The sequence below is a fragment of the Lactuca serriola genome, chromosome 5 (genome assembly GCF_051521515.1).
Source record: "Lactuca serriola cultivar US96UC23 chromosome 5, Lser_US96UC23_V15, whole genome shotgun sequence".
Classification (NCBI taxonomy): Eukaryota; Viridiplantae; Streptophyta; class Magnoliopsida; order Asterales; family Asteraceae; genus Lactuca; species Lactuca serriola.
Window position 1 is genome coordinate 190922049 of NC_136412.1, and position 14273 is coordinate 190936321.

Sequence of the window (14273 nt, forward strand, 5' to 3'; positions counted from 1 at the left end):
CCGTTGCTCCCTGAGGGTTTGATATGATTATGTTTAGTGTTTTGGTGCTTTCATTGGTTATCATTCGTAAGGGTTGTTAGTGGATATGCGGCATTGGGTTATACGTCAGGTAGCATCTTCGTCCGTGGAAGGGATAATTGGAGATCAGATTCTTCTTTAGCGGATTGATCAGTGAAGAGATTTGTTTTGCTAAGGGTTGTTTATGCTTGTGGAAGCGGCCCGTGTGTAAGTGGTCTCTTGGTGCAAGGTTGTTTTGGAAGGTCGTTGATGACGGCTGGCGGTTGTTAGTCAGTGCTATAGTGGGGGAGAATTGGAGAATTCTCCGGGAGATCGATGAGTATTTGAGGGTGCTTAGCTGTTGGGATTCAGCAGTGTTCTGTCAGCCTAGAGTATAGCCTGATAGGAGCGAGTGTCGGGCATGCGGGGCGGGATACAGACCTAGGGCATTGGTTATGGAGGCCTGGAAGCAGGCCGGGATCAAGTATGTCGGTGGAGTTAGAGTTCGGAACCCCTAGAGGGATAGAACGGTATGCATGGGAGAAATTCCGAGGGGGATAGCATGGAATGTTGGTTGATAGTGAGCGGTCCGGATAGACTGAAGGTCGGAAGGCATACCAGTCAGACCGAAGTCTCGGAGAATGGTCCAGCCAAACTGAGGGCTCTGAGAGCGGTCTAGATTGGCTGAAGGTTCTGAGAGAGTGGTCCAGATGGACTGAAGGCCTGATGGGGCGGTCCAGTTATGCTGAAGACTCTGCGGGTATCGTTGGATCAGTTTGAGATTGCTGGTTGTGTATGTTGCAGTGTGATTGCATTGGAAGGTCTGGCCCCGGGTAGTGATTTTGATGAGTTGAGAGAATGCATGGGCTTGAGGGCCCCTGCAATGAGAGCCAGAGTATGGGAATCGCGGTTACGCAAAAAGGTGGGTTTTCCGTCGTCACGAAATGGATAGAGTGGGATTCGGATCGGGGATCCGATGGTTCATGGTTTTCTAGTCTTTATGAGTCGAGTGATGGTTGTGATTTGGAGCAGTGTTGCATTATGGGTAATTCTCAGGGGTAAGTGAAGTTATTAGAGGGTGAATCTGGTACCCTATTGAGACGGTGGTCGGGACACCGTGAGGGAAGGAAAGTATATTCGAGTTTCGTTTGGGTATGCCTCGAGGGACCTGGTCTGGTTGAGGCCAGGTGGCGCGTAGCGGGAGTATCTTTGGAGTTGAGCTGCTATAGGCTTCGAGGGCGAAGCCTAATATAAGTGGGGGAGAATTGTAACATCCCGAAATAGCAAGAGTTGAGTTGAAGGGCTAAAAGTGTTATTTGAGGAAGAGTGACTCGGCAAGTCCATGGGTGGACTCGGCGAGTAGGCGCTGGGTGGAGAAAACCCTAATTCTCGGGGTTGAGCCCTATATAAGGAACATTATGTTCCTTCCCCAACCTCTCTATCTTCCCTCTTGAGTTCCAGAAACCCTAAATCGCAGAGGAGCTCCATTGTTGAGTGGATTGGAGCATTGGAGAAGTTTGTTGAAGGAATTTTGTGGGAATTGAAGGCTTGGAGCAAGGGGCTTTGCTTGGAATCAACTTCATTGCAGTTGGGGGCGTCCATTGGAGGTAATATCTCGTTCTTGGTCTGGTTGTATGTTGTTTCTTCAATTTGGGGTTTGTGGGACCTTGTCTAAGGATGTAAATGGAAGTCTAGAGGTTAGATCTGAGGTTGCTACCTCAGATCTGGAAGGGAGGAGATTCAGAGAGCATGAAAGTCCCTGTGTTGGTGTGTTTAGTGAAGCTTGCAAGTCCCAAACCCTAGTTATAAGTGATTAAGGCCTAGATCTCTTGGGATTCACGTAAAGTGTGCCACTTTACGTGATGGATGAGTTGTATAAGGCTAGATCTATGTTTTGGATCATTTGCATGGCCTGGAATGCTTCTGAAAGGATTCAGATCGGTGGTACTCGGCGAGTCACATGGGTGAACTCGGCGAGTTGCTTGAAGATGAGCTGGGACTCGACGAGTTGGAAGAACAACTCGGCGAGTCGGATGAAGATAGCCTGTAACTCGGCGAGTTGTATGAACAACTCGGCGAGTAGGTTGATGATAGCCTTGGACTCGGCGAGTCTATTCTTGGACTCGGCGAGTCTTGTCGAAGAGTTCCAATATTCTCTGGTCGAGTCGAGAATCGGTGAGTCAAGGGATGACTCGGTGAGTTGTGTGCCAGTGGACTCTGAATTGTTGGACTCGGCGAGTCTCGGGGTGACTCGGCGAGTTAGGTCGCGGATGGTGTGAAGTTCTAAGTATGGGAACTCAGCAAGTCATCGGGTTGACTCGGCGAGTAGGGTCAGTCAGGAGTTGACTTTGACCTTGTCTTTGTCCAAGGGTTGACCAATGGTATCCAGGGGCATTTCGGTAACTATTGTTTGTTGTTTTGAGTTCAGTGCATTGGCGGTTGTCCAGTGGTGGGGATCGTATCAGTGATCGGAGTAGCTTGAATTATCTGTTCAGTCGGCAGCATCGAGGTAAGTTATCCTCACTATATCAACGGGGTCTAAGGCACCAAGGCCGGCCCTTATCGGATTGAGATCCGAGTAGTTGTTATTATGTTACTGCTTTGACATGTTTGCATCCTGTGAGTTAGGATGGTATATGCTAGAGACCTGATTGAGATCGGTATCCTAGAGATAGGGAGATGCTATGTTAGTGACCTGCTAGGTTGGTATCCTGGCTAGGATGGTGGTATGTTATGTGATCTGTTGATCTGCTTATTGACTGTGAATTGTTAGATGATTGTATGTATATGTGCACATGGATGGTTGGACTGGAGTTGGGTTGAGGCGGGTCCTGCTGTGTGCAGTAGGCCAAGATACCCAGGGCGGACCGGTTGTCCCGTAGGCCCAGCGAGCGGTCCAGATAGGCTGTAGGTCCCGTTAGGGGCGGACCAGACGTGCCGAAGGCTCGGAGAGTGGACCAGACAGACTGAAGGCCCGGTGCGGGCGGACCAGTCATACTGTAGACTCAGAGAGTGGACCAGGTGGATTAAAGGCCCGGGAACGGGCGGACCAATCACACTGCAGACTCGATGTATGTGGTCAGACTCAGAGGGTGGACTAGGTGGACTGTAGGCCGGTGCGGCGGACCAGTCACACAGTAGACCCGAAGTGCATGGCTGTTCTGTGATCGGATATGTTATGGCATGTTATGCGTGTATGGTATTTGTGGTTGGTATTTTGGGGGTATCTCACTAAGCTTTCGGGCTTACAGTTGTGGTTTCATGTATTTCAGGTTGTTCAGGAGATCGTGGCAAGGCGAAGGCGTGATCGTACCGCTCCTCATAATTTTGTGGTGTTATGATTCTGGGAATACGATAAATGTTTTGTATTGAAAACCTTTTTGTAAAGAATTATTGGAATCGAGATGTTTTTGAAAAATTTTAAATTTGTTGAATTTTTCGGTCGTTACACTAGATTAAGAATATGGGCGGTAGTCTCTACAGCATACCCCCAAAATGAGAATGGTAGCGAAGCTCGAGTCATCATGGAACGAACCATATCCAACAAGGTTCTATTACACCTCTTAGCCACACCATTAAGTTGTGGTGTCCTGGGAGGTGTCAATTGTGAGACAACCCTACATTCCTTAAGATAATCAAGGAACTTTATACTAAGATACTCACCACCTCGATCGAAGTGAAGCATCTTAATGTTCCTGCCCAACTGATTCTCCACTTCCAATTTAAACTCCTTGAACTTTTAAAATGTTTCTAGCTTATTCTTGATTAAGTAGACATATCCATATCTACTATAATCATCAGTAAAAGTCACATAGAAGTGGTTAGCATCCCTTGTGGCGGTTCTGAAGGGTCCACACATATCAGTATGTATGAGGTCCAACAAACCCTCACCCATATCACTAGTACCAGTGAAGGGTGACTTTGTCATTTACCCAAGTAAACAAGATTCACAACTATCATCCGACTTTAGGTCAAATGACTCCAAGATTCCATCCTTTTGGATTTGGCCTATGCGTTTCTTGCTTACATGTCCAAGACCACAATGCCATAATGATGCTTTATCTATGTTAGTGGAAGAATCAATACACAACACATTATTTCCTAGGTTATCAATAAACGACATAGTTTCATACACACCATCATAATGTAATGCTTTAAAATAAAGAACATTATTAAAGAAAGCATTAATACCACCAAATTCATTATCAAACCAAAAGGTAAACCCTAGTATGTACAAACCATGAATGGAAATAATATTTCTCGCCATTTCAGATGAGTAACAACATTTATTCAAATCTAATGTTAACCCACTACTTAGCAACAAAGAATAAACTCTAATCTCGGTGACAGGTGAAGCTTTCCTATTCCCCATGATTAAGTTTATCTTCCCATGCTCCATATCCTGACTTCTTCTTAGTCCCTACAAATCAGAACATGTGTGAATACCACAACCATTATCAAGGACCCAAGAATTAGAATAGGGTGAGTTATTAGACAATATAGTGTAAATACCTGCATGGTTGGGTTTCACTTTCCCATCCTTAACATCTTGCAGGTACTTTTGGCAGTTTCGCTTCCAGTGTGACTTTTCATGGCTATAGAAGCATTCAGCCTCTTTAGGGTTGGCAGAAGGAGTGACAAAACCTCTTTTGGTTCCACTCGAAGAGGAGCCATCAAGGGACTTTCCCTTGGTAGCCTTCGAAGGGCTCTTCCTCTTCTTCTCTTTACCTTGCCTAATTACCAAGACAAGGGCCGCGGTAGGAGTAGGAGTGGTAACAACCGATTTACCTTTAAGACCAATTTCAACGGTCTTCAAAAGTCCTTGAAGTTTGCTGTGTGTAATTTCCTCCTTTTTCATGTGATATGTCATTCGGAATTGATCATAACAAGAAGGAAAGGAGTGCAAAATGATTTCAATTGCTAACTCCTCAGGGAAGTTCACATTCAGTTTCAGCAAACGGTCCACATACGTTTGCATTTTCTGTAAATGGCACGTGATAGGTTCACCATCCTTCATTTGAGTTGTTATCATGGAGGAGATGATTACATACCGCTCTTGACGAGCAGTCTGATGGTATTTGTCCATCAAGTCCTGGTGCATCTCAAAAGGGTAATAATCCTCATAGGACTTTTAGAGCTCAGCTGTCATCGTGGCCAACATGATAAATGCCACTTTGGTGGCATCTTTCTCATGAGTCCAAAATTCAATGATCTCCTCTGGAGTAGCAGACGACTCATCAAGTTCCTTAAGCTCCTTGTTGAGGACATATTCCTTGTCCTCATAATGAGTGACCATCCTGATGTAACGTATCCAATCCATAAAGTTGGAACCATCGAAGATGACTCTCCCACAAAGGTTCATGAGATAGAAGGATACGGTAGGGTTTGAGCCAGAAGCAGCATTGTTGGAAGACATCTGAAAAGAAAGAACGACAAGTTTGAATTAGATATAAAGATTGTCCTTAATAAGACACATAAATGTAATATTAAGGCTAGGACCCAACACAATATTTTATAACTTAGAAGAGGGATGCCGTAATCCACGCTATAAAATATTTGAAGGTAGGTGATTGACGATTCGCCAATTTCCACCATGAAAAACGAAATAAATTATTAGGTTTTAATTGGTTTTGAAACTCCTAGATTCTTTTGATACTCATTGAACTTTTCAATGGCATGTTTTAACCTCGAATGTGCCATTCAAGTTTTGTGACTGGGATGCTGAGGATCACAGAACAAGATGTGAATTAACCATGCAAATTACTTGGTACTCTTAATGTTTTTCACCTAGCCGATGTTCCAGTTAACCACACGCACTCCACCGATCTATGATAAACGTTAAGCCACCATTTTCCTACCTTGTTAAGTCTGAGCTAGTGTACTGGTTAACTATACACGCCCCACTAACGACTTAAGCAAAGTGCAAAGTGTAATTTCACGGGTTAGCACCATATTCACATTTTCCTAAAGTAACTAAGATTGGGAATTTATAAAAACATTTAGTTACTTTATATCCATCATACTTTTAATGAGGATTAAAGTCATTGTCCTACCCATTCGGCTAACGACCCTGCACCAGTCAAGGAAGCGGTGGGTGAGAGTGGACACCCATTAAGCTGCCATTTTATAGGTAACAATCTTATACCCCCCCTTATAGACCGGCTTCGTGAATGAGGCCTACTAACGGTAAAACAACTTATTCTTATACATACATACATACATACATACATACATACATACATACATACATACATACATATATATATATATATATATATATATATATATATATATGTAACGTCCGCAGATCCGGGCTAGTCAAATTACAGGCAATAAGTGTCGAAAACGAATTTTTGATAGAAGCTTATAAATAATTTGAACCAAGTTGTAGTATATGTCACTAGGTTTCCGTACATATAAAGAACGCCGAAATCCGAGTTATAACGAAGAAGTTATGACCCGTCGAAGTTTTGCGACGGAACCAGCTCGATACCGGGAGGCGTAAATAGTGAATTTACGATAGAGCGATATTTAGCCATGGCACTCTAAACGAAAGTCGTAGAATATGTTAAACTAAGAACTTCGATAAAAAGAACGCCCAAATCTGACTTCGTATGAAGAAGTTATGATTTTTCGAAGTTTTGGATTAGCAGTGTACAACCCGAAATTCGAATATTAGATCGAGCGATTTTTAGCCGACACGACCTGGACAAGAATCGAAGATCTCGTTAAGAGTAGCATAACGAGAAAACGATGGGTGAAAACGGACGTCGGATGAAGAAGTTATGAGGATTCAACGGACCAATCCTGTCCCGGCCTGTTAAAAATATAACTTTAAAAATAAAGTCAAAATTAGCCGACATAGTCTAAACGAAATTTGTAGAGTACGTCTCCACCTACGCGTGGATATAAAGAACATCAAAAACGGAGTTCGTATGAACGAGTTACAAATTATAATAGCATATTTACGTATTAAACTAAAGTATAAATCATATATACGTACACATATATATAGATATGTATATATCATTAGAAAGGTATCGATGATGCGATCATTATAAGACTAATGTTGAGTTCTTTCGACATTAGTTTAGTGCAAATATTGTTAAATCTATTTAAAATAGTATTATAAAGGGGTTTTAGTTTTTTATATAACTATAAGGTCATTAAGTAATTATGGAGGGTAGTTTTTGTAAATTCAATTACTATAAATAAGAGGCTTGGGCTCTCATATTTCTTGCACCATTCTCTTGATTCAAGAGTCTTTCTCTCCTTATCCCCCGAGCATTTCAGTCCCTTGTGATTCGACTTCTCTTTCTGTAGTTTTAGAATAGTAAGATGAGCGCTGAAGCGCTGCACGAATCTTTCTTAGAAAGATTCAGCGACGAAGTTCTGCCCCTACAGAGCCCGACTCCTAGCTAAAATCCCCTTGTAAGTAAGTTATGCTTACCCTATTTTAAATACAGTTTATATTTAAAACTAGTATTGTTATTATAAATTTATAATAAATATTTGAGCTATTATTATGACTTATATAAGTGTCGTTATAATATCTTTTTAACTACTCGCGGTACGGGGAATCTGGTTTAAAGGGCCGTATAGGGTTGTTGGATTTTAGAAGTGCTATATGCCAAAATGGTCCTGCCCTCCGGTGTTTTATGTCTGGCCCCTGTCTGTACATAGTGGTTGGAAAGTATTGTTTAAACTCTTATATAATAATAATAATATAATAATAATAAGACTAATAATTAGTCACGGTAAATATTAGACTAAAATCTAGTGGTAATAATACAAGGTTTCGTTGCAGGAAATTATTTTAATGTAAACGAAGCGCTGTCCGAGTACCGAGTCACCACCTTCTCAGGTGAGTGCATAGTCACTTTCATCTTACACATAGATATGAAGTATTTTAATATAAATTACGTGCTGTGTGTGCATATTGTCTGAATACTTGCTGTCTATGCTGGGTGAAAGATTTTTATACATGTTTTAAATGATTTAAACTGTATATGTATTTTATATCTACAAAATGGTAGATGAAATAGTTATTTTGTGATAACACGATGGGAGACATTAATGTTGTCAGTGATCCAGTCATCTAGTGTAGTATAGATGATGACCATGGGCGATACTAGACGGTCAGGTGGAACGCTAGTAAGCTCGTAACCTGTAGGTATTTTTGAACTAGGTGCTCATTAGGTATTTTGAACTGAGTGTGTTCACTACGTATCCTTGAACTGAGTGTGTTCACTAGGTATTTTGAACTAAGTGTGTTCACTAGTTACTTTTGAACTAAGTGTTTACCAGATGTTTTGGACTACGTGTTCACCAGTTGTAATCTATAAGCTTTGGTAACGATGGACTTCGTGTCGATTCCTTAGGATAATCCTTAGGAATGAATGAACGAGAAATAGCTGATTCTTAGGGTAGATCCTTAAGAGTAAAGAAGATAATGGGGATGGGTAATTGGGTTTAATTGCTTGATTGTTTAAACATAATAATTATATTATTGTGGGTTAAAAACCCTATGTACTCACCAGGTTTCCCAACCTAACCCACTCAATTTATTTATATCACAGGTGTTGATATGAAGTCACATTACACTGAGAGATTAAAGAGATGTAGATCACTAGTGTAAATAAATGTAAGTTCTGTTTATGCTTATGTTTATGTATTGACAATGACATCCCAAATGTTTTAAAATGAATAAAATACGTTTCTTCGAAAATGTTTTAATAATATATTTATTGTGTTTTTCTGGGAACAAATTCCGCAACATTTTATGAAAAGAAGTACTCTAACTTTTATAAAGCATAAACGAAATCGGTCTTTTCTGGCCGTGAAAATGGGGATGTCACAATATATATATATATATATATATATATATATATATATATATATATATATACTAACTTATAATATTATAAAATATAAGGGGTGAATTTTGACTTTTAAAATTCTAGGGTTTGGAACTAAAGTTTTTTTTAAAGTGACATTACATGTTCCAAAACTTGAGGGCAAGTTTTTTAACTTTCAAAACTTTTCAACTTCATAACTTATGAGTTAATGGTTTATTAAAATGAAGACTCTTAATTTTCATGTAACCTATGTGTTCATTAATGGACTTTAATAGGAAGACTTTTGGTAATCCATAACTTGAGGACAAAATGTGGATTCCATTAAAACACATCAAGATCAAGAATTAAACTAATAAACTATTTGCAAATAATTCCTATGATCTTCTAAACTCATAAGTGTATGAACATTCATATGAACAATTTCAAGAATCATAAATAACACAGACAAAACTTGAAATTTTAATAAGAGCTATTGTAAATGGATTAGCATAACCATTACACCATCTAAAACAAGTTTTATAAGACCAAAACAGTTTAAGGTAATGTGTCTAGCCCATTTCCAGCAGCAAACTCGAAAATCTACATTCAAGGCCTCCTACTTGTCGAGTGTACTCGACGAGTAGAATGAAATAACACATGGACTCATTGAGTCCCCCCATGGAGTCAGTGAGTTCACTCAGCATAATGCAAAAATCATGAGCTTTTCCAATAATTTGCATCAAGTATCAAGAAAACTAGCCTAGGCTCTGATACCACCAAAGGGTTTTGAGCATTCTAACACTCCTAAGGTGTAAATGCAACCCTAGAAACCTTTGATATATGTTTTAATAAGATACATGCAAATTTGATTTTCCAAGGTTCTTAACCTAACTAGCATGGCATGGGGAACTTTGAAAGATAAAAGCTAGTAGAACAACATACCTTTCTTGTTGCTTGGATTCCTTGAGAACCTTATGAGCCTAGCACCTGAAATGTGATGCCTCAAATGTTTCACACAACACCACAACTCTTGGGATAACTTTAAGAGAAGTACATTGTCACTCAAAATAGGCTAGCCCTCTTGTTCTACACATAGTAGTGCTGATTTTGCTAGCCATGGGGTCCTCTTATAGTCGTGTCACAAGTAGGGTTACAACATGTAAACCCTAATTGAGATGGCTTTTCATATTCCATGATCCATGGGTTTATAACCTACATGGACTATCCATGGAGCACCTTATGGGTTTTAGCCTAATTCAAGAAACCATGGATCATTAGCCCACTATAAAAGAATGGATGATTTGCACAATCAACCCCATATATTTAATTAAATTAATTCTAAATTTCTTCTTGATCAAAATTAAATAATATTATTAATATATTAGAACTTATAATATATTAATAAACCATAAGTGTCCTATCTCTCATTTAGTCTATCCAAGTGTTGCAATGCCATGCAACCCAAAATGGACCATGCTAACCGGGTCAAGTACATTCTAGAAATAGTTATGAACTTAGACACCTAATCCAACATGATAGACTTGGTACCTCAATCCCTTGATTTTTGAGTATGGAAAAATCTTGTTTGCACTTTTCCTTTTTTTCATAACGTCCCTTAGTTTAACATCTTTTTCCTCATTCTCTTTTTACTTTTCTCTAATTCACTTTTCAGTCCACTTATCTCGTTGGTAGAAGTTCTCTTGCTTCTCATCAGACTGAAGTACTTGTTTCGTGTAACTACGAAGCCAACACCCTTAAAGGACCTACATTTTTCGTTGCCAAATACTAGCGTCACATTTGTGTCCTTATCAAGTTGCAAGTTCCCTACTCAGACTTTTTTTTTATTTTTCAAGCTAAACAGAAAAATTGTCGACAAAATAGTCAAATAACATATACTTCTGAAAACGGTATAAAATTCATAAAACCTACAATCTCATCTACTTTTACTCTGACATTTGGATAAAAAATGTGGCCTTCTTTATATTGAAATGCTTTACACCACATTATTGTCCCGGGCACCTGTTCATCTTTGACAATTACTTTTTCTTCAATCGTATAGTCATTTAAAAAAATAATTAGTATAAAGAAGCACGAGTACTCACAATTTACGCAAACCATGACTTGATTTATTTTGATTAACATTTAATATCTACTTCATCAGTTGTAAATCAATGAATAAAATCAGACTATATGAGATTGTGTATAAATCAGCATCGCTACTTGATCATTTTACTCCAAATCATGGAATGGAGCTAGAAATTTAAGAATCCATTTTAACTCGATGTTCGCAGGAAGGAAACTCTGATGCAAGATACTGATTAGAATGGTATACATCTGTTGTGATCAATTTATTGTAACATATTTCATTTTTCATTTTTTTAATCATATATGTTGATGTTAATCTCATTTTCTGTTTGAGTACTTCTCCAAATCTGACTTTGAAAGAGAAACGTGGTTGTTACATGCGGGTTATCATGAAGCAAGTTTTGTGCTTAGTATGATTTACATCTTGTAACACCCAGAAATTTAAAAGGTTAAATATGGAAATAAAATCTTATTTCTAAAGACCAACTCGTCGAGTTTAAGGAATAACCTCAACGTGTTGGAAAGTTGGGACACACATTTTGGAAGACCAACTCGACGAGTTGGATAGGGTTTAGGACACTTGATCCAATATTTTGCACCCTATTTAAACACCTTATGCTTTAGGGTTTGGCCTCATTTCTTGCCTCCACTATTCTAACCCTAAATCTCAAAACCCTAATGCTATTTTGAGTGATTTGAGCCATTTTGGGGTGTTCTTGTGGGTGTTTGAAGTCTTGGAAGGAAGGAAAGTTTGAAGTAACAAGGAAGAGTTGCTAGATCCAGAAACCTCACTTCATTTCTGTCACTTTCTGGTAATGAAGTCTCAAACTTGACTAATAGTTGATTGGATCTCTTTCTTAACATCTTTTGCTTGTTTTTGGTCCAAATGATATGGTTCTTGAGAGTTCGTCATCCCAAGTGGAAAGCACCTTAGCTCTAGAGTATTGAAGGCCTTTCATGGCATAAAGGTGCCAAATTTATGGCCATGGAAGTCCCATGCAACATCTATATCACCATTTTGGTCTTAAGAGCTTATAATGGACATGCATGTAGAGAAAGCTGGAGACTTTACATGATTATCTAGTCTCTAAGGTCCGAATCTACGTTCTTATATCCTATCTTGAAGTTTTGAGGACTATTGGATTTAAATTTAAACCTTTTTAGAGTTAGGGTTTGAGCTTAATCACTTTAGTAAGGGATTAATGGGTAATGTTGGAAACTTTAACCTTCTAAAATATGTTTCTAGTCTAGATCTTGAGTATTGGGTTCAGATCTATTGAATAAAGGCTTAATGCATTAAGAAGGAGTGAACATACTAAAGAACTCGATGAGTTCACGAATGAACTCGGCGAGTTGATGTGAGTATGACCCGATTCTACTAAAAAGGAAAGAACTTGACGAGTTCATATAGGAACTCAACAAGTTGGCTCGAAATGTCCCGATTCTGTTGAAATAGAAGAACTCGACGAATTTGGGGGAAACTCAACGAGTTGAGGCAACATATCACGATTTTGTGATATTCGGGAACTCGATGAGTTGAAGGAATGACCTGACGTGTTGAGTCAACTCAGAGAGTTGACTTTGACTTGACTTGGACGTTAACTTTGACATGACCTTGACCGAAGTATGGAATGGATTCAAAATGGTTGTTGCATGTAAGGCTTGTGCCCAATTTGGAACATTGGTTCGTTGATGGGCTTTTATGGATTTTATGGTTTTGGGCTTGGGCTTCGATTGTGAGTCTTACTGGACCAGGGGTGAAACCGTCATTTCACCCCAAGTAAGGATCATGGATTTCGATGTGGAATCTAATGGTCAATTGGGTGATGTTTGGGATGGATAGCTCGGGGAGTCGGCAAGACTACAGTTAGGGATTTCGTGCAGTGAGCTTCAACGTTTGAGGTGAGTTTCCTCCTATTTGAAAGGGTTGAAGGCACTAAATCTGTCCCGTATTTATGTTACGTGTTTCCAAACTACGATCTGATGTCGGGCAGTGCCCGAGGAATGTTGGTATGCTTGATGTCATTGTAATTCTTGCACGTGTCTGTTATTTTATGATTTTGGATTACAATTCGATGTCGGCCAATGCCCAAGGAATGCACTGGACGAATGTATGAATTTTTAGTTATACCAGTTTTCTTTGTGATAGTTGTATGTGCCTGGTAGGGAAGTGAGTGTGGGCGGGGTCCAGTATCTCATCACTAGCAGAGTTTGGATGGGGTTTCATATCTTATCATTAGCAGAGTAGGGGCGCGTCCCATGATAGGCGAGGCCTTATGACTGGAACATGTAGGACTCTGTATGATTCTTTATGTGCTAGCATGATTATATGGCATCTTTTGTATGTGTATAGCGGGCGGGGCCTGGAAGAAATAGATCTGTATACCGGGTGGGGCTTGATGCTAGGCAGGGCCTAATGTCGGACATTGTCTGATGCTGCGTGGGGCCCGATGAAGGGGCGGGGGCCCAGTTTATGTGATTATGTGTATGGTATGTGGTAGTTAGGGAGACTCATTAAGCTTTCTGCTTACGGTTTTCAGTTTTGGTTTCAGGTACTTCCAGTTGCAAAGAGAAGAGCTTGGGATGACTGCATTGCACACACCGTGATGTTTAGCCTGGAATGTTTACTATGATGTTTTGATTTGGAAACTCTGATAATAATGTTTTGAAATACTTTGACTCTTGTTTTGAGGGAATGGCTTAATAGCTATGGTTTTATTTAGTTGTTTAAAATGAAATTTTTGGTCATGATTTTTGGGATGTTACAAGTTGTTATCAGAGCCTTGGTTTGAGGGATTTAGGCACACTCTCGGGTGTGTCTGAACTCAAACTAAAGACTTGGTATAAAAATTTTAAAAGAAAACCCATTTTTGTAGAAAAAGATTTTGAAATGAGAAAAAGGGTGTGGTGCATGCAATTAGTCAAGCTCAAGTAAATTCTCCCGAATTACCCTTACATGTTTTTTTTGTTATGATATAGTTATGAGAATTGCATGCTAAATAAGGGCTAACGATCTAGGAAGGATGCCTTGTATGCCTGTTATATGAGTATGAGCTTATGAACTGCATGGTAGTACTGATCAGTCAGTGATATCATGGCATGATTAGGATATGTTTGGTTTGGTTTACTCGATGCTCGAATGCTGCTTGATTTGTGCTTTTAGGAGTTCTATTTATCTTTAACTAACTAGTAACGAATATGTTAAGTTACATATTACAAGGAATAAATAATTTCAGAAGGTTAGGTTTAGCTCTATTTCGCTCTCGTTTGAGTCAAACCGTAGGATAGGACCTCTCATTCGAAGAATTATCTGGTCTTAGTGATATGTAATGGTTTACGCAAGCCAGTTAGGGA